This window comes from Narcine bancroftii, chromosome 5 (genome assembly GCF_036971445.1).
Source record: "Narcine bancroftii isolate sNarBan1 chromosome 5, sNarBan1.hap1, whole genome shotgun sequence".
Lineage (NCBI taxonomy): Eukaryota > Metazoa > Chordata > Chondrichthyes > Torpediniformes > Narcinidae > Narcine > Narcine bancroftii.
The window spans coordinates 236685999-236713773 of record NC_091473.1 but is presented as its reverse complement, the minus strand read 5'-3'; the positions used below and the strand labels follow the sequence as shown (position 1 = coordinate 236713773).

The window sequence follows — 27775 nt, the reverse complement described above, 5'->3', positions numbered from 1 at the left end:
GAAGTTTCAAACAGTATTTCATTAAAAAAATTGCAAAGCTTTTTATCTATATTCATGTTTTTAACTGTATAGGAGCCAATGTTCGTGTGTGTGTGTGTGTGTGTGTGTGTGTGTGCGCGCGCGCGTGCATGTGTGTGTGTGTGTGTGTGCATGTGTGTGTGTGTATGTGTGTGTGTGTGTGTGTGTGCGTGCGTGCATGTGTGTGTGTGTGTGCATATGTGTGTGTGTGTGTGTGTGTGTGTGTGTGTGTGTGTGTGTGTGTGTGTGTGTGTGTGTGTGTGTGAGAGAGAGATTAGTCTTTATGATAGTGCAATACTAATTCACTGCACAAAATGCCTGGAGTGGTAACAAGGAAGCAGAGCTGAGGTTAAAGATAGCTGATGTAACTCAACCAGATGGTGATATTTAGCTCATTTAAATGAAGAAACTCTATAATCCCATGAAAGATTCCAAGAGTTAAAAAGCACTTCATTGTGAATTAGTGTTATGTCACAAGAGGTGAGTCCCAATTTGAATCTAAATCTTACAGGAGCTGTGAAGTTTTTTCCTTGCCACAGTTCATATAAATGGATTAGTGTGTTGCACTGAATAAGATAGCAAAAGAAAAAGACCATTAAAAAAAAAGACACAAACTTCCAGAATTTGAACTTCATTGGCAAATTAAATTTCATAAGGGGAAATTGAAAATGTGTACTTACACAAAAAAGACTGATAATAAGCTTAATACGGGTGCAAGAATGAAAGGTGCAGGTCCATAAATCACTTAAATGGTGATGCAGTTTACACAATCAAAGAGAAAGAAAAACCAACCACGAGTTTCATTTGCTGAAAATAGAACTACATGAAATTCATAGTCAACTTATACAGAACCTTGGTTGAAGCAGAGATGCAATGAAGTGAAACCTCCATGTAATAAAATGCAATATAAACTCAATGGACAAGGGAATGAAATACTTGGGAGGTTATAATTATTGGGAAGAATATAGGAGTTTTAATATTTCTTTTGTAAAGGAGAGGTTGAGGAGTGGTGCAATAGTAAAAGCATTATTCTTTGGCTTGGCTTCGCGGACGAAGATTTATGGAGGGGGTAAAAAGTCCACGTCAGCTGCAGGCTCATTTGTGGCTGACAAGTCCGATGCGGGACAGGCAGACACGATTGCAGCGGTTGCAGGGGAAAATTGGTTGGTTGGGGTTGGGTGTTGGGTTTTTCCTCCTTTGCCTTTTGTCAGTGAGGTGGGCTCTGTGGTCTTCTTCAAAGGAGGTTGCTGCCCGCCAAACTGTGAGGCGCCAAGATGCACGGTTTGAGGCGTTATCAGCCCACTGGCGGTGGTCAATGTGGCAGGCACCAAGAGATTTCTTTAGGCAGTCCTTGTACCTTTTCTTTGGTGCACCTCTGTCACGGTGGCCAGTGGAGAGCTCGCCATATAACACGATCTTGGGAAGGCGATGGTCCTCCATTCTGGAGACGTGACCCATCCAGCGCAGCTGGATCTTCAGCAGCGTGGACTCGATGCTGTCGACCTCTGCCATCTCGAGTACTTCGACGTTAGGGATGTAAGCGCTCCAATGGATGTTGAGGATGGAGCGGAGACAACGCTGGTGGAAGCGTTCTAGGAGCCGTAGGTGGTGCCGGTAGAGGACCCATGATTCGGAGCCGAACAGGAGTGTGGGTATGACAACGGCTCTGTATACGCTTATCTTTGTGAGGTTTTTCAGTTGGTTGTTTTTCCAGTCTCTTTTGTGTAGTCTTCCAAAGGCGCTATTTGCCTTGGCGAGTCTGTTGTCTATCTCATTGTCGATCCTTGCATCTGATGAAATGGTGCAGCCGAGATAGGTAAACTGGTTGACCGTTTTGAGTTTTGTGTGCCCGATGGAGATGTGGGGGGGCTGGTAGTCATGGTGGGGAGCTGGCTGATGGAGGACCTCAGTTTTCTTCAGGCTGACTTCCAGGCCAAACATTTTGGCAGTTTCCGCAAAGCAGGACGTCAAGCGCTGAAGAGCTGGCTCTGAATGGGCAATTAAAGCGGCATCGTCTGCAAAGAGTAGTTCACGGACAAGTTTCTCTTGTGTCTTGGTGTGAGCTTGCAGGCGCCTCAGATTGAAGAGACTGCCATCCGTGCGGTACCGGATGTAAACAGCGTCTTCATTGTTGGGGTCTTTCACGGCTTGGTTCAGCATCATGCTGAAGAAGATTGAAAAGAGGGTTGGTGCGAGAACACAGCCTTGCTTCACGCCATTGTTAATGGAGAAGGGTTCAGAGAGCTCATTGCTGTATCTGACCCGACCTTGTTGGTTTTCGTGCAGTTGGATAATCATGTTGAGGAACTTTGGGGGACATCCGATGCGCTCTAGTATTTGCCAAAGCCCTTTCCTGCTCACGGTGTCGAAGGCTTTGGTGAGGTCAACAAAGGTGATGTAGAGTCCTTTGTTTTGTTCTCTGCACTTTTCTTGGAGCTGTCTGAGGGCAAAGACCATGTCTGTAGTTCCTCTGTTTGCGCGAAAGCCGCACTGTGATTCTGGGAGAATATTCTCGGCGACACTAGGTATTATTCTATTTAGTAGAATCCTAGCGAAGATTTTGCCTGCAATGGAGAGCAACGTGATTCCCCTGTAGTTTGAGCAGTCTGATTTCTCGCCTTTGTTTTTGTACAGGGTGATGATGGTGGCATCACGAAGATCCTGAGGCAGTTTACCTTGGTCCCAACAAAGCTTGAAAAACTCATGCAGTTTGGCATGCAGAGTTTTGCCGCCAGCCTTCCAGACTTCTGGGGGGATTCCATCCATACCTGCTGCTTTGCCACTTTTCAGTTGTTCGATTGCCTTATATGTCTCATCCAGGGTGAGAACCTCATCCAGCTCTAGCCTTAGGGGCTGTTGAGGGAGCTGGAGCAGGGCGGAATCTTGGACTGAGCGGTTGGCACTGAAAAGAGATTGGAAGTGTTCAGACCATCGGTTGAGGATGGAGATCTTGTCGCTGAGGAGGACTTTGCCGTCTGAGCTGCGCAGCGGGCTTTGGACTTGGGGTGAGGGGCCGTACACAGCCTTTAGAGCCTCGTAGAAACCCCTGAAGTCGCCAATGTCCGCGCTGAGCTGGGTTCATTTGGCGAGGCTAGTCCACCACTCATTTTGGATCTCCCGGAGTTTGCGCTGAAGATGGCTGCATGCGCGACGGAAGGCTTGTTTCTTCTCTGGACAGGACGGCTTTGTAAGGTAAGCCTGGTGGGCAGCTCGCTTCTTTGCCAGCAGCTCCTGGATTTCCTGGCTGTTTTCGTCAAACCAGTCCTTGTTTTTCCTGGAGGAGAAGCCCAGTACCTCTTCAGTGGATTGCAGTATGGTAGTCTTCAACTGATCCCAGAGGGTTTCAGGGGACGGGTCCGTGAGGCGGGTTGCATCGTCGAGCTTTGCTTTGAGGTTTGCCTGGAAGTTTCCTCTCGCTTCGTCTGACTGCAGGTTTCCAACATTGAACCTCTTTCTGGGGGCTTTATTGTTCCTGGGCTTTGGCTTGAAGTGAAGGTTGAGCTTGCAGCGAACCAGCCGGTGGTCAGTGTGGCATTCCGCGCTAGGCATGACCCTGGTGTGGAGCACATCTCGTTTGTCACTTTCTCGCACCAGGATGTAGTCCAGGAGGTGCCAGTGTTTGGATCGGGGATGCATCCAGGTAGTCTTAAGGCTGTCCCTCTGCTGAAAAAGGGTGTTTGTAATGACAAGCCGCTGTTCTGCGCAGAGCTCCAACAGGAGGCGCCCATTGTCGTTGCACTTGCCGACGCCATGCTTGCCCAGGATTCCTGGCCAGGTTTCTGAGTCTTTGCCGACACGAGCGTTGAAGTCGCCCAGGATGACAACCTTGTCGGCTGTAGGGGTACGTTGGATGAGGTTGCGCAGGTCGGTGTAGAACTTGTTCTTTTCTGCTGGTTCCGCCTGGAGGGTTGGAGCATAGACACTGATGAGGGTGATGTGAAGCTTGTTTTGAAGGGGGAGTCGCATGGACAAGATTCGGTCCGAGAGGCCTGTCGGAAGGTTTTCAAGTTTGGAGGCAATGAAGCTCTTGACCATGAAGCCTACACCAGATAGGCGTCGTTCATCCGAAGGCTTGCCAGACCAGTAGAGTGTGTAGCCCGCGCCGCGTTCTTGGAGGCTGCCTACATCTGCCAGGCGGACTTCACTGAGAGCGGCTATGTCGATGTCAAGTCTGAGGAGTTCATGTGCAATAAGGGCAGACCGACGTTCAGGTCGGTGGCTGTCAGCCTTGTCTAGCATGGTTCTGATGTTCCAGCATGCTAGCTTGAGTTTGTGAGCATCTTTTGAGGGGGAGGACGTGGAGGGGGAGGACGTGGAGGGGGAGGACGTGGAGGGGGAGGACGTGGAGGGGGAGGACGTGGAGGGGGAGGACGTGGACCTGTCTTCGGGCCTGCGCAAAGGAGCTTTTAGGTGGAGTGCAGTGCGCGCAGTACTGGCCCCACCCTTTACACCCATGGTTCGTGTGCCGTGGCCAAGCAAGCTGGGACGTGGCAGCGAGGTCCTTGGGTCGTAGGTTTTATATCGGAGTGGCCTTCTCCTATGCAGGTTTCTTACCCGGGCTGGAGGGGTCTGCCTCCCCTCCTAGGTCGGTCCATACTGCCCGGACCGGGGCCGAGGCCGCCGCAGCTCACCCTGTGACTGGACTGGGGCCGCCGCCTCCCACTCTCTGCCCGGATCGGGGCCTCCACCTGCCCCACTCGACCGAGGCCGGGGCCGCCGTCTCCCCCTTGCTCCTGCCCGGATCGAGGCCGCCGCCGTCTACCCTTTGCCCGGACCGGGGCCGGGGCCGCTGCTGCTCTCCCTGTGCCTGGACTGGGGCATTATCCCAAAAGCATTATTAGGATGAACAGAAATAATATTTCTCTCTATGGGGTGGATCAAAACCAGAGGCCATAAATATTCACTAATAAATTGAGTGGGAAATGCTAGAGGAAACTTCACTCAGAGAATGGTAAAAATATGCAATAAAACCAGAGTTGAACAGGAAAGTCTACAGACGCTGTAATTGTTGAGTAACTCAGCAGGTTACGCAGTGTGTAATGTAATGCTTCTGTCAGAGTCGGTGCAACACAAAAGTCTGCACATATTGCGATTGTAGGAAAAACACACAGTAAATGCTAGAGGCACTTAACTGGTCTCACAGCATCTATATGAAGTAAAGATATATTACCGAGTCCTTCTTCAAGGCATAAACAAAAAACAAGAAGGCATCTGAATAAAAATTGAAAAATGGCAGGGAGGGAGTCCGGCCCAACAGTCAAAAGGTGTTAATAGGATATGGTAAGAGGAAAGGTGAGAATTGATTTTGGCTCGGTCCAAGGAGACAGAGGGAAAAGGGAAGAGAGAGAGAGAGAGAGAGAGAAACAGAGCTGGGGGAAGGTGACGGGGGAAAGGTGGGGGGTGGGGGGGTTGGAGGGTGTCCAGATGGAACTTGAGGTCTTGTTCCTCCACTTTGTGGGTGATCTTAGTCTGGCAGTGCATGAGACCATGGACAGACATGTCAGCAAGGGAATGGGATGGGGAATTGAAGCGCCTGGCCACTGGGAGATCCACACTATTGCGACGGACAGAGCTGAGGTTTTCAACAAAGCAATTTCACAGTCTGTGCTCAGTCTCTCCGATGTAGATGAGGATCAGAGTAAGTGGTCAGCTGCCTCCACAGATAGTGAGACCCTGCTCCAGACTTACAGCTTACACTGAAATTGAATGTTAATGTCATTGATTCCTAAAGCACACAAAAATAAAATAATTAATTAAAACACTAAGAAAACACATACTTAAAACTACATTTTAACTAGTGGAGTTAAAATAAAAATTTCAACGTAGAATTTAGTCATTTCTTCCCAATCATTTCAATAAGGTTGAACACACACACACACTCAAGGGGCAGGTTTCTCAGCTGAGAGCTAGGAAATCTATAGAAATTAATGCTTTCCCATTGAATTCCCTGGAAAGCAAACCCAGCCGTTGGGGGAGAAGCCAGTAACACATTGATGGAGAAATACATGAACGATTTGCTGTAAACATTGATGCTGGGTAGAAAATATATATCAAATTAATTAGCTTAAAACTCATCACAGTAAAGAAAAATTAACACTGGAAATGTCTTTGGAAATACAGTAAAAAATGTTGGTATCTGGCATCTATGGGGATTGGTAGATGCCAGATAAGTGAATTTTCCGATTGCTTGAGATTGGAAGGAGGGAGATAAATCAGCTCATTGAATGGTGTAACAACAACGACAACATTAGCAAAACCAAGGAGATGACTGTGGACTTCAGAAGGAAGTTAGGGGAACATGGCCCAATCCTCATTGAGGGCTCATTAGTGGAGAGGGTCAGGAACTTCAAATTCTTGGGTGTCAACATCTCTGAGTATCTGTATTGGAGCCTCCATGTTGATACGTTCACAAAGAAGCCTCACCAGCTGCTATATTTTATGTTTTAAAAGATTTGTTATGCCACTGAAAACTCTCTAAAGCTTCAAGAGGTGTACTGTGGAGAGCATTCTGGCTGTTTGCATCTCTGCCTGGTATGGAGGTGCCAAGTCCCAGGACAAGAGTAAACTCCAGAGGGTTGTTAACTCGGCCTGAGACATCACAGGCGTCAGTCATCACTCCGTCAAGGACATCTACATGAGGCGATGTCTTAAAAAAGCAGCCTCTCTCCTCAAAGATCCCCTTACCCTCTTCACTCTGCTACCATTGGGAAAAATGTACATGAGCCTAAAGACGAGCACCAGGACAGCTTCTTTCCCCATTAACATCAGATTCCCAAATAATCAATGAATGAAAGACACTGCCTTACTTTTCATGCACTATTTTTTTTAAATTTATTGTTATGATATGATTATAATATGAATGTTTTCACTCTAATGCTGCCATAAAATATTGAATTTCATGACTTGTTCGTGACAATAAATTCTGATTCTGATTGTGTGTTGCGTCACTAGTGAACTAATGGTGAGGCGTGCCAGTTTGAAACTTGCATTGTTTTTTTTGCCGGTTGCTTGAATTCCAGTTAACAGGTTTTACTGTGAAATTATAACATTTGAAGTGATACCTGATTGCATGGCAACTACACACAGGCCAATGTCTTATTTCCAACAGAAGGTGAAGTTTTTATTTTGAATTCTACGTTATTTGTTTTTCAAATTTCAAACTTCCTTTGGAAAAAAATTTTTTTGCAGCATTAAGGGATAACAAAGTTGCCTTACCAAGCACTGAATTTTGACTCTTGATCCTTTGAGGCAAATTGTTTTAAAGCTATCATATAAATTAATGTAACTTTTTATTTTAATTCTCCCTCTCGGAGGTGTTTTATTACTGAAAAAAACCTGAACTGTAATGGGTAATTAAACAAAGAAAATACAATTTATTAAAAGAACAGGATAAAACCCAAAGATCCAAAACGAATTTTGAACAGGAACTTAAAAAAAGGAACCAGAAACAGGAGCAGGTGTGTTTGTCCCTTTGTATCATTTCACTAAATTCAATATCAATAATCTAGTATCAATTTCCATGACAGTGTTCAACTAAAGTGACTGATAAGTTACCAATTCCTTACATAGAACACTGCAGCACAGTGCAGACCTTTCGGCCCTCGATATTGTGACAACCTATATATTTCTACCAAAAAAAACTAAAAAGTAAAACACAAAAATCTTAGACACCATGGTTGAAGAAAAAACACAAAGATGGAGAATCTCAGCAGGTCAATGCTAAGTAAAGGTATAGTAAAGGTAAAAATACATAACTGACGTTTCGAGCTTGAGCCCTTCATCAAGATATGGAAAGTGTTGGCAGGCGTTGGAACCAAAGAGTTGGGGTGGGGGGGGAGGGAAGGGGTGGTTGCAGAGGCAGGAGGTGTTAGGTGGAGAAGGGAAGGAAGGGACAGCGATCAAGGGGGGAAGGGATGGCTAGGTGAAGGAAGGGGGAAGGGAGGGAGGAGAACGATAAAGGGAAAGGGAAGGAGGGAGAGGAAAGAGGAGAACAGGTTAGCAGAAAGTGTAAAAATTGATGTTAGTGCCATCTGGCTGGAGAGTGCCTAGACAGAAAATTAGGTGTTTCTCTAATTTTCGGGTGGTCTTGGTGGGATAATACACAAGGCCATGGATGGGCATGTGAGTTTGGGAGTGTGTCACTGAATGAAGTGGTTGGCAACTGGGAGGTCTCTGTCATTAGTGAGAACAGAATAAGATGCTCAGCGAAGCGAACTCCCAATCTGTACCTAGTCTCTCCAATGTAGAGAAGGCCACAAAGGGAACACTAGATTCAGTAAATTAGTCCTGTGGATACACGTGAAATGTTGCTTCATTTGACAGGCCTGTTTGTGGCCCCGACCAGGGTGAGGGAGGTGGTGTGAATGTAAGTTTATTCCAGGCATCCACAAATCTCTCTGTAAAAACCTACCCCTGATGCGTCCCCTTAACTTTCCTCCCTTCATTTAGACCAGTGGTTTTCAAACTGCCTCCAAACATTCCATCTTAAGCAATCCTTACACCATAAGTGCTCTGAAATTAGTAAGGGATTGCTTAAGGTGGTATGTGAGTAAGAAAGGGAAGGCAGAGAACCACTGCTCTAGACCCGATTGTTTCTGAGGAAAAGAATGTCATTGGCTCATTTCCTTTGGAATTGTAAAATTGTTCTGTGACAGTGTATGTAGAGGTGTTTTGGAGATAAATTGGGAAAGATTTGTTAGAGCAGGTCACATACAAGCACTTTAAAACATAGATTTTTTTGCAGGAGCTTTTGCAAGAGAGCCCAGACTCATGATGGACTGTTATTTGCAAAAGGCAACAAATGTAACAACAGGCAGTAGCAGCTTTACAGAATTTACTGCCTGGAAGGTCATGTGACCCCTCTGAGTGGTCACCATTTACCCATTCAGCACCAAACCCTGGTGAACTTCATCAATGTTAACCAGTACAAGAATTGCCTGCAACCAGTGAGATTGGACTGTGAACCAAAGAACTTTGCTGAACTTACACACACATTCCCTTAGAATTAGAAAGGGGGGGGGGGGTTAAGTAGGTTAAATAAGTCAACAAAGATAAGTTAAAGTTTGATTCTATTTTCATGTTCAAAGATAATTAAAAGCAACTTTTGTTTAAGTAACCCTTTGTCATGGTGCATATCTATTGCTGCTGGGTTTTGGGGTCCTCTGGACGCTTAACAGTGCACATAACAGGTCAATTAGGTACAGTTAAAACTGTGGTTTTCAAACTTTTTATTTCCATTCACATACCACCTTAAGTAATCCCTTACTAATCACAGAGCACCTATGGCATAGGGATTGCTTAAGGAAGAATGTGAGTTTAGGGGGGGTAGTTTAAAAATTGACTTAGACCTTCCTCCTTGTATATTTATTCTTCTAATCACTAAATATTCTTTAAGGATGTGCTTAAGAATCTATTTTAATTCACTAACTGATGAATAAATACCAAAGCAATCAATTTACACTTGTGCATACACTTTGATCAATAAGGTCAAAAACAGGTTCATGATCAAGTTTTCGTTTGTTTCCGTAGATTATATAAACGCTATTTAATGGAAGTGTCCAAATCAATATAAATAATTGCAGAAATGAGCTGCCCCATAATTTCTTAACATTCGTGTTTTTTAAAATTATTATCTAATGCTGGTAGAGTTTTATTGAATTTTCCCACGTGAGATCTGTTAATCCCAGTGTCACCAATGGTTCCAAATTAGATGAGACACCCTGCATTTAGATTGAAAATTATCTGACCTGTACTACAACATATTTTATAGATGTTTACAAGATGATGAGGAATTAACGGCAAATGTAAATGAGTTGTACTAATTCTTTTTTTCAGCAACTTTGTGGGGAGGATGGGTGGGGTAGTATGCCAAGAAAACCGTTGTAATTAAGTACCAGCAGCCCTCCACAAAGTAGATGCCCAAGATTAACATCATGAGATATCAAGCAGTTATTCTGAATCAGCTTGGTTTCTTTGATTGAGGTCAATTTCTTGAAAGATGATGGTTTGAAGAGTGTTAGTGTAGAAACTTAAACAGGAGTGAGAGTCTAAACCAGGACCATTTTTACTACATTTTAGGCTTAAATTCTTCGCAGTGGCCAAAATGAAAACTCTACCCTTGATTTTAGTATCACATAATAAAATAATTGGTTTAATTACAGTATTTATTTCTCATTTTTCTTTATTAAGGATGTTGCTCAGGACAGCATAGCTTTCTCAAGGAGGCAAACATAACTTGCACCTAATACGTTGAGCAATGCAATTAAAAATCTTTTAATTAATTCATTCATTATTAATTGCATTAATAATGCAATTTTTAAAAAGCATTCAAATGGTTTTAAAAAAATAAGTACAATATTTTCATGAAGCCTCAACACTCAAACCCCGAGATCAGCACAAAAGCAAAAATTCTACTTTTTAAAAAAAAATCTTTGTTTTTGTTCACATTTTATGTTTTCCTGCAACAGAAGCTATTTGACCCAGTCAGTCCAGAGAAGTTCCAATTCCCCATCTTTAATCTTTAAATTGTTTTTGCATTCTTTTGCTAATTTTCCTAGTCCTCTCCAAGAAGGCTTTAACTGACTGTTTGTCCCACCCTCAAACTCATTCCTCAGCAAGATCCAACCAACTTATCCCTCCACTCTCTTGTATCTGCGATCATTGATTAATAAATTTAAATGTTATCACATTAAACTCTTTGAGGATTACCTGATTTACTCAATGAGAAACTCTTCCTGCTGTTTTAACTGTAGCATTATATCAAGGAGAAAGAAACTTTATGCAAAGTATATTAAATATTGACCAAATTTAATGTCAAAGCAATTTATCCATTTGTTAAACTAGAGTGTACTTACAGGTAAACTAGGATAGAAAAAACAAGGATGTCTTGGTGAAGCTTCACAAGGTGTTGGTCAGACTGCATTTGGAGTATTGTGAGGAATTTTGGGTCCCATATCTTAGAGGGGATGTGCTGATATTGGAGAAGGTCCAGAGGAACTTTACAGAATGATCCTGGGGATGCGATGTTTAACTTATCAGGAGCGTTTGATGTCTCTGGGCCTGTACTCACTGGAGTTCAGAAAGATGAGGAGTTATCTCATTGAAACCTTCCAAATATTAAAAGGGCTGGGTAGAGTGGAAATAGAAAAGATTTTTGCAGAAGTGAGAAAGTCCTGAACAAGTGGGTGCAACCTCAGATTAAAAAAACACACCTTTAGAACAGAGATGAGGAGTAGTTTCGTCAGTCAAAGGGTGATGAATCTGTGGAATTCATTGCTACAGATGAATGTTGTCTGTGAAGAGTTTGTACATTCTCCCTGTGTATGCATGGGTTTTCTCCATAGGCTTTGGTTTTCTCCTACTGTTCAAAAAACATTGGCGGTGTAGACTATTGGGTGGCACAGACTCGTGAGCTGAAATGGTCTGTTACCGTGCTGTGTTTTAAATCTAAATTTAAAAATATTGCTGGATGTGTGCTTTGGTGTATGAAAATTGGCACTGACCAAGCTGGATACAGAAATAAGCTACAATAAAACCCCTGGTACCCAGCACCTAAAGGGATTGGTAGATGCCAGATAAATGTATTTTCTGGTGGCTTAAGACTTGGTCTAACAATGCCTAACCAATACACCTGCATTAAGAATAAAGAGTTTAAAAGACAATAAATACTTGACTGTACTTACAGTGAATAAGCTTCACTTGTATGAATATATAAACCTTAAAGCATTTTACTTTATTTTCAGTCACTTTTTTTTGTAAACATTTAAACACTACTACATAAAGGTTCCTCCCCCTCCACGGAGCTGCTTGAAAGACGAACAATAACATTATATAAAATTAACCCCTCTTCCCCCAAGTTTAAAGATAAAGCCACTGACTGGGGCAACTCTTCTTGGCTTGGCTTCGTGGACGAAGATTTATGGAGGGGGTAAATGTCCACGTCAGCTGCAGGCTCGTTTGTGGCTGACAAGTCCGATGCGGGACAGGCAGACACGGTTGCAGGGGTTGCAGGGGAAAATTGGTTGGTTGGGGTTGGGTGTTGGGTTTTTCCTCCTTTGCCTTTTGTCAGTGAGGTGGGCTCTGCGGTCTTCTTCAAAGGAGGTTGCTGCCCGCCGAACTGTGAGGCACCAAGATGCACGGTTTGAGGCGATATCAGCCCACTGGCGATGGTCAATGTGGCAGGCACCAAGAGATTTCTTTAGGCAGTCCTTGTACCTTTTCTTTGGTGCACCTCTGTCACGGTGGCCAGTGGCGAGCTCGCCATATAACACGATCTTGGGAAGGCGATGGACCTCCATTCTGGAGACGTGACCCACCCAGCGCAGCTGGATCTTCAGCAGCGTGGACTCGATGCTGTCGACCTCTGCCATCTCGAGTACTTCGACGTTAGGGATGAAAACGCTCCAATGAATGTTGAGGATGGAGCAGAGACAACGCTGGTGGAAGCGTTCTAGGAGCCGTAGGTGGTGCCGGTAGAGGACCCATGATTCGGAGCCGAATAGGAGTGTGGGTATGACAATGGCTCTGTATACGCTTATCTTTGTGAGGTTTTTCAGTTGGTTGTTTTTCCAGACTCTTTTGTGTAGTCTTCCAAAGGCGCTATTTGCCTTGGCGAGTCTGTTGTCTATCTCGTTGTCGATCCTTGCATCTGATGAAATGGTGCAGCCGAGATAGGTAAACTGGTTGACCGTTTTGAGTTTTGTGTGCCCGATGGAGATGTGGGGGGGCTGGTAGTCATGGTGGGGAGCTGGCTGATGGAGGACCTCAGTTTTCTTCAGGCTGACTTCCAGGCCAAACATTTTGGCAGTTTCCGCAAAGCAGGACGTCAAGCGCTGAAGAGCTGGCTCTGAATGGGCAACTAAAGCGGCATCGTCTGCAAAGAGTAGTTCACGGAGAAGTTTCTCTTGTGTCTTGGTGTGAGCTTGCAGGCGCCTCAGATTGAAGAGACTGCCATCCGTGCGGTACTGGATGTAAACAGCGTCTTCATTGTTGGGGTCTTTCATGGCTTGGTTCAGCATCATGCTGAAGAAGATTGAAAAGAGGGTTAGTGCGAGAACACATCCTTGCTTCACGCCATTGTTAATGGAGAAGGGTTCAGAGAGCTCATTGCTGTATCTGACCCGACCTTGTTGGTTTTCGTGCAGTTGGATAATCATGTTGAGGAACTTTGGGGGACATCCGATGCGCTCTAGTATTTGCCAAAGCCCTTTCCTGCTCACGGTGTCGAAGGCTTTGGTGAGGTCAACAAAGGTGATGTAGAGTCCTTTGTTTTGTTCTCTGCACTTTTCTTGGAGCTGTCTGAGGGCAAAAACCTCTTACTAAGCAGGGCTAAGGAGACACTTTAATAGTCATCTCAATAGCAAGTGGCATCAACCAGCTCTTCATCCAGGGTGATGTCATTTTATTCAAACACAACTTTATTCAAACTTTATTCAAACAGCTGCAATGAGCAAAGAACGACCAAGGCCCTCCGCTGGCCGAATATTTGCTCCCATCTTCACCAAAGGTTTGTGTGTTACTTCAGAGAACTTTTACAATTTTAAACTTATGTATTTTTACCTATTATTTTATTCTCATTTTTTAAAGTTTATTTTTGATTTTTTTTCCGTCTGGATACCACGGATTTCACTGCATTTTGATTTTTATTTTCGTTTACAGTTAAAGATTGCATGAACTTTCTACGGAGCAAGTTTTCTTTGCACAATGGTCACAAACATCTCTTGCGAATTTACATTGGGTATTCCAGCAGGATTGATGTTTGGAAAAATTGTAAAAGAACTGAAAGTGCGGACTACCAGAGATATCATGATCTGTTGCTTGAGGCTGCCGTTTGCTTGAATTCCGGATGCCAGGGGTTTCACTGTACATGCTAACTGTGAGAAATGTAGGTGAGGAAGGAGAGGCCTATGGAAAGAATGAGGCAACCAATTGGAGGCAACCAATAAGAGAGAGCCAGGAGCCCAGAATAGAAAGTAGAATAAGATGCAAAAGAACTGTCCATAAACTGTCCTAACTCACTGAGCTTCATTCACTAATCAGCTCTGTCCATTTTGGCCATACTGCTTTGGAATTGAATTTGTGGACAAAGTGGAAAGAGGTTCATCGCTAGAAATAGTGTCACCTAACCTAAGGAAGGGCCAGGCTGGTTGAGTTAACCTTTACTGTACTTAACCATTTGACTCGAGAGGATGGTTTTTGGATCTAGCAGATTGAATTAAGTATTAATATCTCTAATGATCAGCATTAACAACCAGATTCATAAATGTCTGTCTGAGTGGACTCAACACAGAGTGGTACAGAACTTTAGACTGTTGATGAGGCTCTCCCGATGTCAATTTAAAAAATATTGTTTGAGAGTCTAAAATATACTCGGGGATCTGTATAGTTTTAATGATGTAGTTGTGACTTTTACTTGTTGGATAGCATTAATATGTCAATAAGTTGGATGTGTACTGTCTGTACACACGCACAAACAATATTTATATAGTACCGTTGATGTAGGAAATCATTCCAAAAAGTTTCACAACAAAAAAAGGATTAAACCATCTGAATGAGAGATGAAGACAAGTGATGAATATCTAGTCACAGAACCAGAATTTACTGTCATGGACATGTCACGAAATTTGTCGTTTAACTGCAGCATCAGGTGCCAACATTTTTATAAACCAACTTACAAAATAAATAAATAAAACAGTGCAAGAAAAAGATCAAGTAAGGTAGCGTCTATAGCTCCTTGTCCATTCAGGAATTGGATGGCAGAGGGAAAGAAGCTATCCTTGATTTAATCCGTTACTCAAAGGAAGATAGAGTGAGTCAAGGAGGGCATTCTAAAGCCAGCTTATAAATGAAAAAGGAGCGCAAAGTTCTCAAAAGGTGTGGGGGGGTGGATGAGATAATGGAGAAATGTCCGACTTCAAGTCATTGAGCTCACAATCAACAGCTGAACTAACATTGGTGAGAGTTCGGTGAAGCGTAACAAGAATTTTCGATGTACAACTTGACAAAGGAGGAATGAACACTGTTTAAAAAGTATGTTGATCTTACTCTGAAACAATATTGTTTTGGAAAATTATTTCATTTTACATTAACAGAATGAACAGAAATATTTTGAAGACCAAGGGAATGTTAAAGAGTTGGTCAAAATCAAAGAAACATTGAGGACAACAAAGAAAGGAGATGCAGAGAATGGCAGATTACTTAGTGACAAATGAAAAAGGTTATTAACGTGTGCTGTGCCGCATTGGTATTTATTTCACCTATTACCAGATCAAACCAGCAACCACAAAGAAGGCATATCATACAGGGGTAAAGATGAACAATTACTTTTTTTAACAAAAATATTCACCTTCAAACTTTAATTCAACATCCCCATTTTATAACACTGTCCACTGGTTACTATGCAAATCTCTATAACAGTGTAAAACTAATAAATTCCCCAGCCTAAATATAGCATAAGTAATCAAAGTCTAAGCTACACTTCCAACCAGCCCACAAAAAAAAACAGACACAAAACAAACAAGACTCACAAAACTTTGATCTCAACTGAAGCAAAGATCATAAACAAAATTCAGTTTGTTTGGTCAAATTGAAGCCAAAAGATCTTTGAGAGAGAGAGAGAGCACAACATTCGAAGTTGTCTTGTGTTGCTTGCAGAGAGAGGAACCACTGGCTTGATCCGGATCCTTCTGGCTGCCTTCGGAATGTTCATCCTTATTGAAATCCCAACATTTTAAACTGTCCTCCAGACCATGACTCATGCTCTGGGCCTCCTTCCACTCCACAGCACCTCCCAGTGTGGTTGCCCTCTTCTGTTCGAAATTCCCATTAAACAATTCAAATTTCAATAACCACAATCCAAATTTCCCTCTTCCCTTAAATGAATGATCCTATACCAGAATTTCCATGTGACACTGACCACAGAATCCATTTGGCCACTTCAAAAAAGGCAGAAGCAAGGAAGGCCAGAGAGTAGGACTATGTGGGAAAACAGATCAGCTGATGATTAAATGTCAGAGTAGACTTGATGACCTGAATAGTCTATGTCTGCACTTATGTCTTATTATCGCGAATTTATTCGCACAGAGAGTGGTGGGAGTGTGCTAAAATTTGACATTTAAGAAAAAAATTGGACAGATGCTTGGATGGAGGGATGTGGTCCAGGTGCAGGTCAATGGAATGAGGCAGAATAATAATTTGTCAATGGCTAGAAGGCCTGAAGGGCCTGTTTTTGTGCTGAAGGGTGCTGTGGTCTGAGGTTCTATTCTCTCACTGAGAAGTGTGCAGACCAAGATGCATAGATCTAACATTGTGGTTTTCAGAGATAATACAATCATTTGGCAAACAACAGAACACAGAAAGGTGGAAATAAATCAACACAAGGAAGGCAGAATGAAAACCAGCAACAGGTACAAACTAGAAAAGCAAGCATCCCAATATGAACACAAGCATCATATCAAAGCAAGCTTTCCTTGAAGTGGAACATCATTCAAACAAAATTTTCAAATTGCTAAACCACAATATTCTTTTTTTTTCTGACTCCAATCTCTCTGATTTGTCCCCTAAACTATTGTTAGTAGCTGGGATAAAATCTGCCCACCAATGGAGGGCAAACATTTTAGAATAACGGAGAAAAAAATAAGCCTTCCACAAGTTCCCATTAGAGTTCCAAATCTCCGTCAGTTGACCTGTCACACTGCCTCCATTGTATGTGTCAGGTTATAGAGTCATAGAAAAAAGAAACAGTCTTCCAGTGTCCATAGAAGATAAGGATATATTGCTGATGTTTTGGGCCTGAGCCCTTTTTAAAAATATTTTATTTATGTCTTGATTTGTGAACTCCTTTTTGAGCCTTCTTTTGTAATAATTTATACATCTCTGAAATAAATTTCTTTACATCCCTATTTCTTAATAATAATTCTACTTCTCTCTCTCTGGTAATACTAAATTTTTGACCAAAAATTTCACAAAATATCTCTTAACTTGATAATTACAAAATTTTGTATTTTCCTATATCTTAAATGTTTCTTTCATTCTACTAAAATAAATAAATTTTCTAGCTTCAAAACAATCTTTAATTTTCCTAATACCATAACTTTGCCATATTTCTAGAAATTTACTTTCCATAGAAAATGGAATAAGTACATTTTGAAATAAAGATGTTCTTCCATACATTAAATCTCTTCCTCCAATTTCTTTATCAATTTTATTCCAAAGTTCAATTAAATGTTTCAGCATGAGTGTTTCTTTATTTGCTATTAACAATCCTGCATTCCGTTTATAAATAAAATGCTATGGATCTGTTTGGGGAGCTGAAAACCTCCTAAATCATATTTCCACATAAATTTCTCCAAATAAACCCTAGCCATTTTCCCTTTCCATAAAATTTTTCTAAAACAAACATCTAATTCCTTAAAAAAAACTTTTGAGTAATTGAGATTGGAATCGATTGGAATAAATATTGTATTGGTGGAACCACATTCATCTTAACACAATTTACTCTATCTACCCATCAAAGTAATAGGTAACATATTCCATTCTTTCAATTCTTCTTTAACTGTCTTTGATTAAAAAAAAATTGGCCTGAGCCCTTCTTCAAGGAATAAGCAAAGAATAGGAATGCTCAAATTTTTGAGGCCTCTCTGATTCATATGTTCTGGCAGTGTTGTGAACAACAAGAATATTGGGTACAATTCTTTAAAACTCTATCACAGATTTTTAGGATTAAGTTAGAACCATGTTCTATTATTGCTTTGTTTGGTTATTCTCTAGAAGAGAAGATTTCCTTGAATTCAACTAAAAAAAAAGTAGCTTTTACCTCATTGATGGCCAGATGAGCAATTTTGATAAGATGGAAAGACAGCATCACACCAACCCATATGCAATGGCTACAGGATGTTATGTCTTGCTTGAATTTGGAGGAAATTAGATCCAATCTTAAAGAGATCAAGGTTGAATTTGACAAGATATGGGGCCGTTTCATGGACTATTATTATAATTTGGTTACATAGGCAGGGGTGATCTGGGGGTTTTCTATCCTATGACCGAGAGCTGATACAGGATTCTTTACAATTTATTTGCTGGTGACCGTGTTTAGTGGGAGGGGTTAGATTAGTATAGGGGTTAAAGGAAAAGAATAGGAATGCTCAGAGTAAAGACAGTGCTGGCTGGAGGAGGAATCCAGACCAACAAAGGGTGTTAATTGGATCTAATAAGAGGGAAGATGAGAATTGATTTTTGCTCTGTGAAAGGAGACAAAAGGAAAAAAGGGAAGAGAGTCAGAGCTGGGAAAAAAAGGCGACAGGGGATGAATTCAACGTTAATTCCATCAGGTGGGAGGGTGCTCAGACAGAATATGAAGTATCATAGACTCATACAGCATGAATACAGGCTCATTTTGTACTTGCTGAATAATGTGTTCTCCTGCTTTAATCACATTTGCCCATATCAGGCCTCATAACTCCTCCATGTTGTTATCCAAATGTTTCTTAAAGGAAGTTAATTTAACTGCATCCACCCCTTATCACCGCCAACTTCTGAGTGAAGAGCTGTCTCCTGACATCCTTTATAAATGTCAAACCCCCTCACCTTATAGCATCTGCCATTCTTAGCTGATTTCCCCATCTGATCGAGATCTCATTGCAAGCACAGGCAACCTTCTTCACTGTTCACTGTAGCACATATTTCCATGTCACTGATCTCTGTTTTGCCTGAAGCCTCATCAGTATCTTCAGCAAATGATATTAGCTCAAAGTTGCTTTGATAGAAAGTTTTAGCTGACTACTTCTTTCAGCAGTCCTACTCCACCACCACCAACACTCTCTTGATCTTTATCATGGAGAAATCGACACATTCCCGATTTCTTATTTTCTCAGTTTCTACATAACTCGATATACTTTGTTTCAGCCTCTCTCTTTCCTTTTTACCTTACAGCTCCCCCCGCCCCCACAGCTCTGGCTCTCTTATGTTTTTTTTTTACACAGCTGCTGCATCCCAGATTACTGCCATTTTCCTGGAATGCATGCTGTGTAAAAAGGTCGGAATGAGAATGAGGGTGCCATTCCCATTCCATTATTTTATCTCCTAGACCCCTAGTAAATCTCCTGGAACACCTGCAATCTAAAGTTAACTTCAGGCATTCCGTGAACAACGGGCTAATGAACAGCATGTATTGATGATGCCTGCTGCAAGACCCGCCTCTTTAATTAGCACACTTCTGGTATGCTGTCTCATCTCATGTAAAGAAATGGAGATATTGTTCCTCTCTTCAATCTAGCAAAGCCCCATGTTTCTACTGTTGAGTTTTTTTTTAAAATGCTTTGCTAACATACTAAAGCCTCGGTTGTGTCAGATGTTTCTTGATTATGTATCATTAAACATCACAGACATTTTATGAAGCATCAATTTTGTTAATTCCTAAGAAATGATCCTTTGTTTAGACTGTGCTTTCTATTGACCAATATCATTATTAAAAGTTGATTCAAAAATTCTTTCTAAGATTTTAGCTTTCAGATTGGAAAATATTCTTCCTCAGATAATTTGTACAGACCAAACAAGATCTATAAAGAATTATTATTCACATTTTAGTATCCGTAGGTTAATGAATATTATTTATTGTCCATTAACCAAAATTCTGGAATGTATAGTATCATTAGATACAGAAAAGGCTTTCGAGAGAGTGGAATGGAAATATCTATTTGAAATTTAGGAAAGATTCAATTAATTCCTAGTTTTATCTCATGGATTAATTTGATCTATCATGCTCCTGTTGCAATAATTACCAATAATCAAAAATCCTCTTTTTTACCCCCCAATCTGTTCGAGGAACTAGACAGGGTTATCATTAAATACTTTATTATTTAACCTAGCCTTGAAAACTTTAGCACTTCATGACTCCAGTGATATAGGAGTATTTACAGAGGAGATGTAATTCATATCTTTATACGCAGATGATCTTTTAGCATTGTTATGAACCCAGAGGACCCTAAAACCTGCAGCAATAGGTATTCACCAAGACAAATGGTTAGTTAAACAAAAGTTGCTTTGAATAGTCTTTAAATATGAAAACAGGACCAAACTCTAACTTATTACTGTTAACTTAACTTAATCTAACTTAACCCCACCCCCCCCCACCTCTAATTCTAAGTGCACGTATATGCAATGTGTATGTAAGTTCAGAAAAGTTTTTTGGTTCACAGTCCAATCTCACTCCTCCAAGTTCGTTGGTTGCAGGCAATTCTTATACAGGTGCACGATCCTTTATCCGGAACCCTTGGGGGACAATGTGTTCTGAATTTCAGATTTTTCCAGATTTTGGAAAGCAGGTTTAAGTCCACCCAAATTGTACTACAGTATCTACCCCACCCCCTTCCAGTCACCCTGCCATCTCTCCCCCCTCACCTGCCCGACTCGCACTGGCGGTCCCTCAGCCGCCAGACTCACGCTGCCGGTCACCCGACCGCCCGACTCGCGCTGCCAGACACCCGACTGCCTGACTCGCGCTGGTGGTCTCTCACCCGCTCGACTCATGATGCCAGTCTCTCGCCCGCCTGACTCGCACTGCCACATCTCTCCCCATTTGCTGGATTTTGGAGCTTTCCGTATTTTAGATGTCCGGATAAAGGATCGTGTACCTGTACTGTGCACAGAGTTGAACATTTAATGAATTTCACCAGGCTTTGGTGCTTGAAAGGTAAATGGTTACTGCTCAAGAAGGTTCTTGTTGGTTTTCAGAGAGAGATTTGTTGTTCCTGGACACCAACTGATCCCTTATAATTAGCCCCATCAGGGTTTTCTAGATGATAACCTCCTTTTTGTTTCTCTTATTTCAAGTGAAACATTAGACAGCCAGTCCTCTCCTCTTGAATGAACCAAAAGGGCTTTGACCAGGCTGAACTAAGCACTCACAACCAGTCGTCAAAATGAGGATTTTCCATTAGCTTTCCAGCTTGTCCTGTTCCAGTCCCAGTTGCTGCTGTTGAACTGTAAAAACTGCAGAGCTGAATTATCTCTCTCTCTCTCTCTCTCTCTCTCTCACTCAGAGAAAAGCGTGTTTTACTCTCTACATGAAAAACCACATGATCCTCTTAGAACAGCAAACTTCCTTCAGACAGCCTGTAGCTTCGATGAGTTTTTTCATCTGTTGCTTTTTAAAACAACAATCCATTAGTGAAGTCCCTTGGGCATTCCCCAAAGCTTTTGCAAAGCCATTCAGAGCCGACCTGTCTAGCATGACCAGAGGTCCAGTATTTTAAATGAGATCTGTTTTGAAGCGTTTGTATGTGACCTACACTAAAAAACCTTCCCCAATTTATCTCCCAAAATCATATCTATATACAATATAAAATATAACATATTCTGTCACAGTATATTTTTTAGATTCTGAGAAATCTATTCTTTCAATACTGTCTTTGCTTTCCCAGTTCAGTATTTTTTTTAGGATCTAAATTGAATCTCCACAAGAGTGAACTATTTCCAATGAATATGCATGTTCCTATCTATGAGCATATACCTTTAAGAGTCTTTAAAGAACACTTTCCATATCTTTGGGTTAAAATCACTAAAAATGTAAAGATTTATACAAATTCAATTTTCTCCCTTTGATTGACTGGGTGAAACAAACACTTTCTAGATGGTCTCCATTGGCCATAACTTTAATAGGTTATATAAATGCAATCAAGATGATAATTTTACCCAAAGTTTTGTATATATTTCAAGTAGTTCCAGTTTTATTCTTAAATAATTATTTGACAATATTGATTCTAAAATTTATTCTTATATATGGATTAATAAAAATGCTAGGTTGAGTAAATTTCATTTGCAGAAATTAAAGAAAAATAATGGTATAGCTTTACCTAATCTTAGATTTTTTAATTGAGCAGTTAATATTCAATATATTGTTTTCAGGATATATTATTCTGACAACCTGAACACCCTCATTGAACAGATTTGGAATTGAAAACTGTACAGAAGTATTCATTCACTTCCTTATTGGGATTTGCTCTTCCTCTTACAATTTCTAAGATTAGTAGACATACCTTTAACCCAGTACTTAATCATAAATTACAGGTTTGGTTTTAATTTCACAATTTTTTTAATTTAAAAATTTTAATTTATCTAGTACTATTTATCTCAACTTTTTTTTCATTGTCTATAAGGGATCAACCCTTTTCTATTTTGGAAAAACAAAGGAATTACCTATTTTTTCAGATCTGTTTATAGATGAATGTTTAATGTCTTTTGATATAATATCTAACAAATGCAATATATCGAAGTCATGTCATGTTTAAGTTTAGAAAAAAATAGAAGTTGTACTTTTAAAAATTTTTAATTATTTTTCACACTGTGAACCATATCAATCAAAATACATACAAACATTTCCCTCTTAAATAAACACAGTGGCATTTTCTCCCCTTCCCCCCCTACCTTCCCTCCCCCTTCCCACCCCCCTCCAAACCTATTAAACATTCAACCTATACAATACAATAAAACTATTAAACAATGTCATCACACAATGAAAATAAACAAGAATATTGTGTCATCTACTTTTACAAACTGGATCAAGTCATTTTGTCTTCTTATCATTTTATCATTTTAGGGGGTGGAGGACCGAGGCAAGCCCTCTCTGTTATGTTCCATGTACGGTTCCCAAATTTGTTCAAAAAATTTGACTTTATTTTTTAAATTATATGTTATTTTTTCCAATGGAATACATTTATTCATTTCCATGTACCATTGCTGTACTCTCAGGGTCTCTTCTGATGTCCAAGTTGACATTATACATTTTTTTTGCTACAGCTAAGGCTATCATTTTTGTGCTTCATCCAGTTTGCGGCTTAATTCTTTACTTCTTATATTACTTAGAAGAAAGATCTCTAGATTTTTTGGTATGTTGCTTTTTGTGATTTTATTTAATACCTGATTTAGATCTTCCCAAAACTTTTTCTTTTCTCACATGCCCAAATTGCATGTACGGTTGTTCGCATTTCCTTCTTACAGCAAAAACATTTATCTGATAATGTTGGATCCCATTTTAAAAAAACTTTTGGGGTGTGATATATAACCTGTTTAACCAATTATACTCTATCATGCGTAACCTTGTATTTATTATATTCTTCATAATTCCAGAGCATAACTTTTCTCATATTTCATTTTTTATCTTTATGTTTATATTTTTCCCACTTTTGTTTGGGTTTACAGTTTATTTCATAATTTTCCTTCTCTTGCAGCTTGATGTACATGTTCATTATAAATCTTTTTATTATCATTGTTTCTGTAATCACATATTCAAAGCTGCTTCCTTCTGGTAATCTCAGTCTGTTTCCCAATTTATCCTTTAAGTAGGCTTTCAGTTGATGGTATGCAAACATTTTACCATGAGTTATTCCATATTTGTACTTCATTTGTTCAAATGTTAATAAATTATTTCCCAAAAAACAATTGTCTTTTTTTTTAAATTCCTTTTCTCTCCCATTCTCTAAAGGAAAGGCTATCTATTGTGAAAGGGATTAGTTGATTTTGCATCAATAATAATGTTGGTATTTGGTAATTTGTTTTTTTTCCTTTCAAAGTGAATCTTCTTCCAGATATTAATAAATGATGCAGTACTGGTGAGCTTTCATATCACACCAGCTTTTCATCCCACTTATAAAGTATATGTTCCGGTACCTTTTCCCCTATTTTATCTAGTTCTATCTTAGTCCAATCTGGTTTTTCCCTTGTCTGATAAAAATCTGATAAATACCTTAATTGTGGTGCTCTATAATAATTTTTAAAGTTCGGTAACTGCAAACCACGTTGTTTGTACCACTCTGTTAATTTATCTAACACTATCCTCAGTTTCCACCCCTTTCCATAAGAATTTTCTTATTATTCTCTTAGTTCATTGAAGAATTTCTATGTTAAGGGAATTGGTAACGATTGAAATAAGTATTGTATCCTTGGGAAGACATTCGTTTTAATGCAATTTACCGTCCCTATCAATGTTAGTGGTAATTCTTTCCAATGTTCTATGTCTTCCTGTAATTTCTTCATTAATGGCTGATAATTTAATTTGTATAGGTGTCTTAAATTATTATCTAATCTAATACCTAGGTATCGGATTGCTTGTGTTTGCCATTTAAATGGTAATTCTTTTTTAAATTCTGTATAATCCTCATTACTCATTGGCATCACTTCACTTTTATTTGCATTGATCCTGTACCCTGATATTTCTCCATATTCCTTTTAATTTCTTATGTAGTTCTTTTATTGATATTTCTGGTTCTGTTAAGTATACTATGATGTCAGCTGCAAATAAACTGATTTTATACTCCTCCTTTATTTTTATCCCTTTTATTTTATTTCCTGTTCTTATCAGTTCTGCCAATGGTTCTATTGCTAAAGCGAACAGTGAGGGAGATAATGGACATCCCTGCCTAGTTGACCTACTTAATTTAAATTGGTTCGATACATATCCATTTACTGTCATCTTCCCCAATGGTCCATTATATAATACTTTAATCCAATTAATATATTTTTCTGGTAGGTTGAACCTCTAATACTTTGAATAAATAATTCCAATCTACCCTGTCAAAGGCTTTTTCTGCATCTAAAGCAACAGCCACTGTTTGTATCTTATTTCCATGAACTGCATGAAATAAATTAATAAATTTACAAACATTATCCACTGTTCATCTTTTCTTAATAAATCCAGTTTGATATTTTACTATTTTGGTACACAGTCGGCCAATCTGCTTGCTAATAATTTTGCTATTATCTTATAATCTGAATTAAGTAGAGATATTGGTCTATATGATGCTGGTGTTAGTGGATCCTTCCCCATCTTTGGTATTACTGTAATTATTGCTGTCTTACATGAATCATGACTTGTGTTTCTTCAATCTGGTTCATTACTTCCAGGAGAGGAGGAATTAATAACTCGTTAAATGTTTTAAAGAATTCTATTGGGAATCCATCCTCTCCAGGCGTTTTATTGTTCGGCAACTTTTTTAATATATCCTGTATTTCCTCTCTTTCAAATGGTTTCATCAGCTTGTTATGCTCCTCTTCTTGCAATTTCAGCAGTTCAATTTTAGCTAAAACCTCTTCTATTTTGTCTTCTTTCCCCTCATTCTCAGTTTGGTATAATTGTTCATAAAATTCTTTAAAGTTCTCATTAATCTCCACTGGATTATATGTAATTTGTTTGTCCTTTTTCCTTGATGCCAATACAGTTCTTTTAGCTTGTTCTGTTTTAAGTTTCCAGTTCTGTTTCAAATTCCAGAATTCTGAATATATCTGACACTTTATCATTACATACCTCCCTGCTGGATCTATTATTTCTTCCTATATTTTGATTAGTACATTTTTATTTATTAATATAGATACACCTCTGGCATTTGGATTAAATGATGCTGCCGCTACATGCTCTACCCAGTCTCTTTAATTTATTATGTTCCACTTCAATTAGATGTGTTTCCTGCACAAATGCTATGTCTATTTTTTCTTTTTTTTTAGGAAATTTAATAGCCTTTTTCATTTAATTTGGTTATGTATTCCATTAATATTTATAGTCATATAGTTCAACATGGCCATCTCATATTCTGTTTACACATCATTTCCGCTTTCTCACCAGCATTTTCACCCTTTTCCCCATTTTCATCTCTCAGTTTTCCCTTTTTGAACTCATATATGACAACACTTTTAAAACATAAAATATTTCAACAACTCCCACATCTAAAATTCCCTTAATCTCAAATTTAGCCCCCCTCTCTCTGAGTTTCCCCTTGTCCCTTGCCAGGCAACCACAACTCTCCTCTCCATTTGGATTGTGAACCCGCTCGCAAGCATCAACTGATTTCGCAGTGACTGTTATTCTCTCCCACCCAACCCCCTCCAGAAAAGACTTCTTATCTTCACATATAACAAAGCTCATCCTCTTTTTTATTCCCCCCTTACTTCTTTTCTTCCTTTTTCTTTCCCTTCTTTAGTTCTTACTTATACATTATTTTTACATCTTTATATGTAGTTTGTCATCATTCTTCATTCTTGTTACATCTCTTCATCTCTCCTTCTGTCCTGCAGGCGTTCTGCAAATTCTCGTGCTTTCTCCGGATCCAAGAACAGTCTGTTTTGCTCCCTGGGATAAATATTTTAAGCACAGCTGGATATCTTAACATAAATTTATAGCCTTTTTTCCATAGGATCAATTTTGCTGTGTTAAACTCCTTCATCTTCTTTAGGAGTTCAAAATTTATGTCTGGGTAAAAAAAATATTTTTTGACCCTTGTATTCCAATGGTTTTTTTGTCTCCTCTAATTTTATACCTTGCCCTCTCGAGTATTCTCTTGTCGTGTATCTCAGAAATTTTACTAAAACGGATCTTGGTTTTTGTTGTGTTTGTGGTTTTGGAGCTGGTGTTCTGTGTGCCCTTTCTATTTCTATTCCTTCCTGTATTTCTGGCATTCCCAGGATATTTGGGAGCCATTCTTTCATATTTGTGTCTTCTTCATCTTCCTTTAGGTCCACTATCTTTATGTTGTTTCGCCTACTATAGTTTTCCATTATATCAATCTTCTGAGCTAACAACTCTTGTGATTTTTTTGTCACTGTCTTCCAATTTTGTTCTTAAGTCATTCACTTCTATTTCTACAGCTATTTCTCGTTCTTCCACATTTTCTAATCTTTTCCCTATTTCTATCATGACCAGCTCTATTCTACTCACTTTTTCTTCTGTATTTTTCATTTTTCTTTTTTCACTAAATTCTAATGTCAACCATTCTTTTAATGCTCTCATTTGTTCTTCAATTTTTAAAAAATCTATTTACTGTCCATCTCTTTTACCTTCTATTCCTCTGTGCAGAGCTTGGTCTTCTTCTTCCTCTTCTTCTGTGTCTGTACCTGTGTTTGTGTCTTCTACTTCTCTTCCTTGTATCTGTGTCTCTTCTGACTTTCTTGTTGAGCTGTTTGCCTCACTTTGCTGGGCATCTTTTTGCATGGCTTCTTGCTGTTGGTCCTCTTCTTCTGGGCTAGTCATCTGTTGGGCCTCCTGTTGCTGTTCTTCTTTCCTATCACTTCTTTTCCAGTCGCTTTCCTCTTCTTCCAGCTGAGAGCCCTGATGTTGGGCATCCCTCAGCTGGTCGTGCTGTGTTAGTTCGCTCCTCAGCTGGGCCCCCTCCCGTTGGTGTTCTCTTTTTCCTTAGTGTGCACACTGTGTATGTGCGACTCCTCACGCATGCGCAGTTGCGCACCTCCTCACGCATGCACAGTTGCGCACTTCTGTTTAGCTCAGAGAGCCATTTTTGCAGTCCAGCGGTCGGGAGGTCATGACTCTTCAAGGTCGTCACCAACCTTGGGGAGCGGGCTCTTTTCTCCATGACAGCTCCCTGTTTCTTCATGCAGATAAGGCCTTCTTCTTTCTCTTCCGGTATCTTTTCTTCTTCTTCTTTTCCCATTGTTTTTACTTTTTCCTTCTTGGGTGCCATTTTCTTTCTTTTCTCCACAACTTTATCTTTTATTCGTTGTGCTATGTGTTTCTTGAACTTTGTGTTTTCTTAATTTTATTTCTTCTTTTCTGGAGAGGGCTGGTATTCTCCACCCGGCGACTACTCCATCACGTGACTCCTCCAGAAGTTGCACTTTTGATACCTTGTGGTGGTACACCACCAGCCTACTGCAGGGGACAACCTCTATACCTGCAGGAGTGTAAGGGGACAGGACAACACCTGGCCGGCTGTCAATCAGTCAGCCTGAATGGATCAAGCCCCACCCGGTCAGGGGTCAA

At 40.1% G+C, this 27775-nt stretch overlaps 1 protein-coding gene and 1 pseudogene across 1 annotated transcript in view; both read left to right on the top strand.

The window, feature by feature from the left end:
* Positions 1 to 27775, top strand: part of inavab (innate immunity activator b) — a 243332-nt gene that overhangs the window by 78691 nt on the left and 136866 nt on the right. The gene's annotated exons all lie outside the window — the stretch shown is intronic.
* On the top strand, positions 320 to 15228 carry LOC138765542 (protein FAM107B-like; annotated as a pseudogene).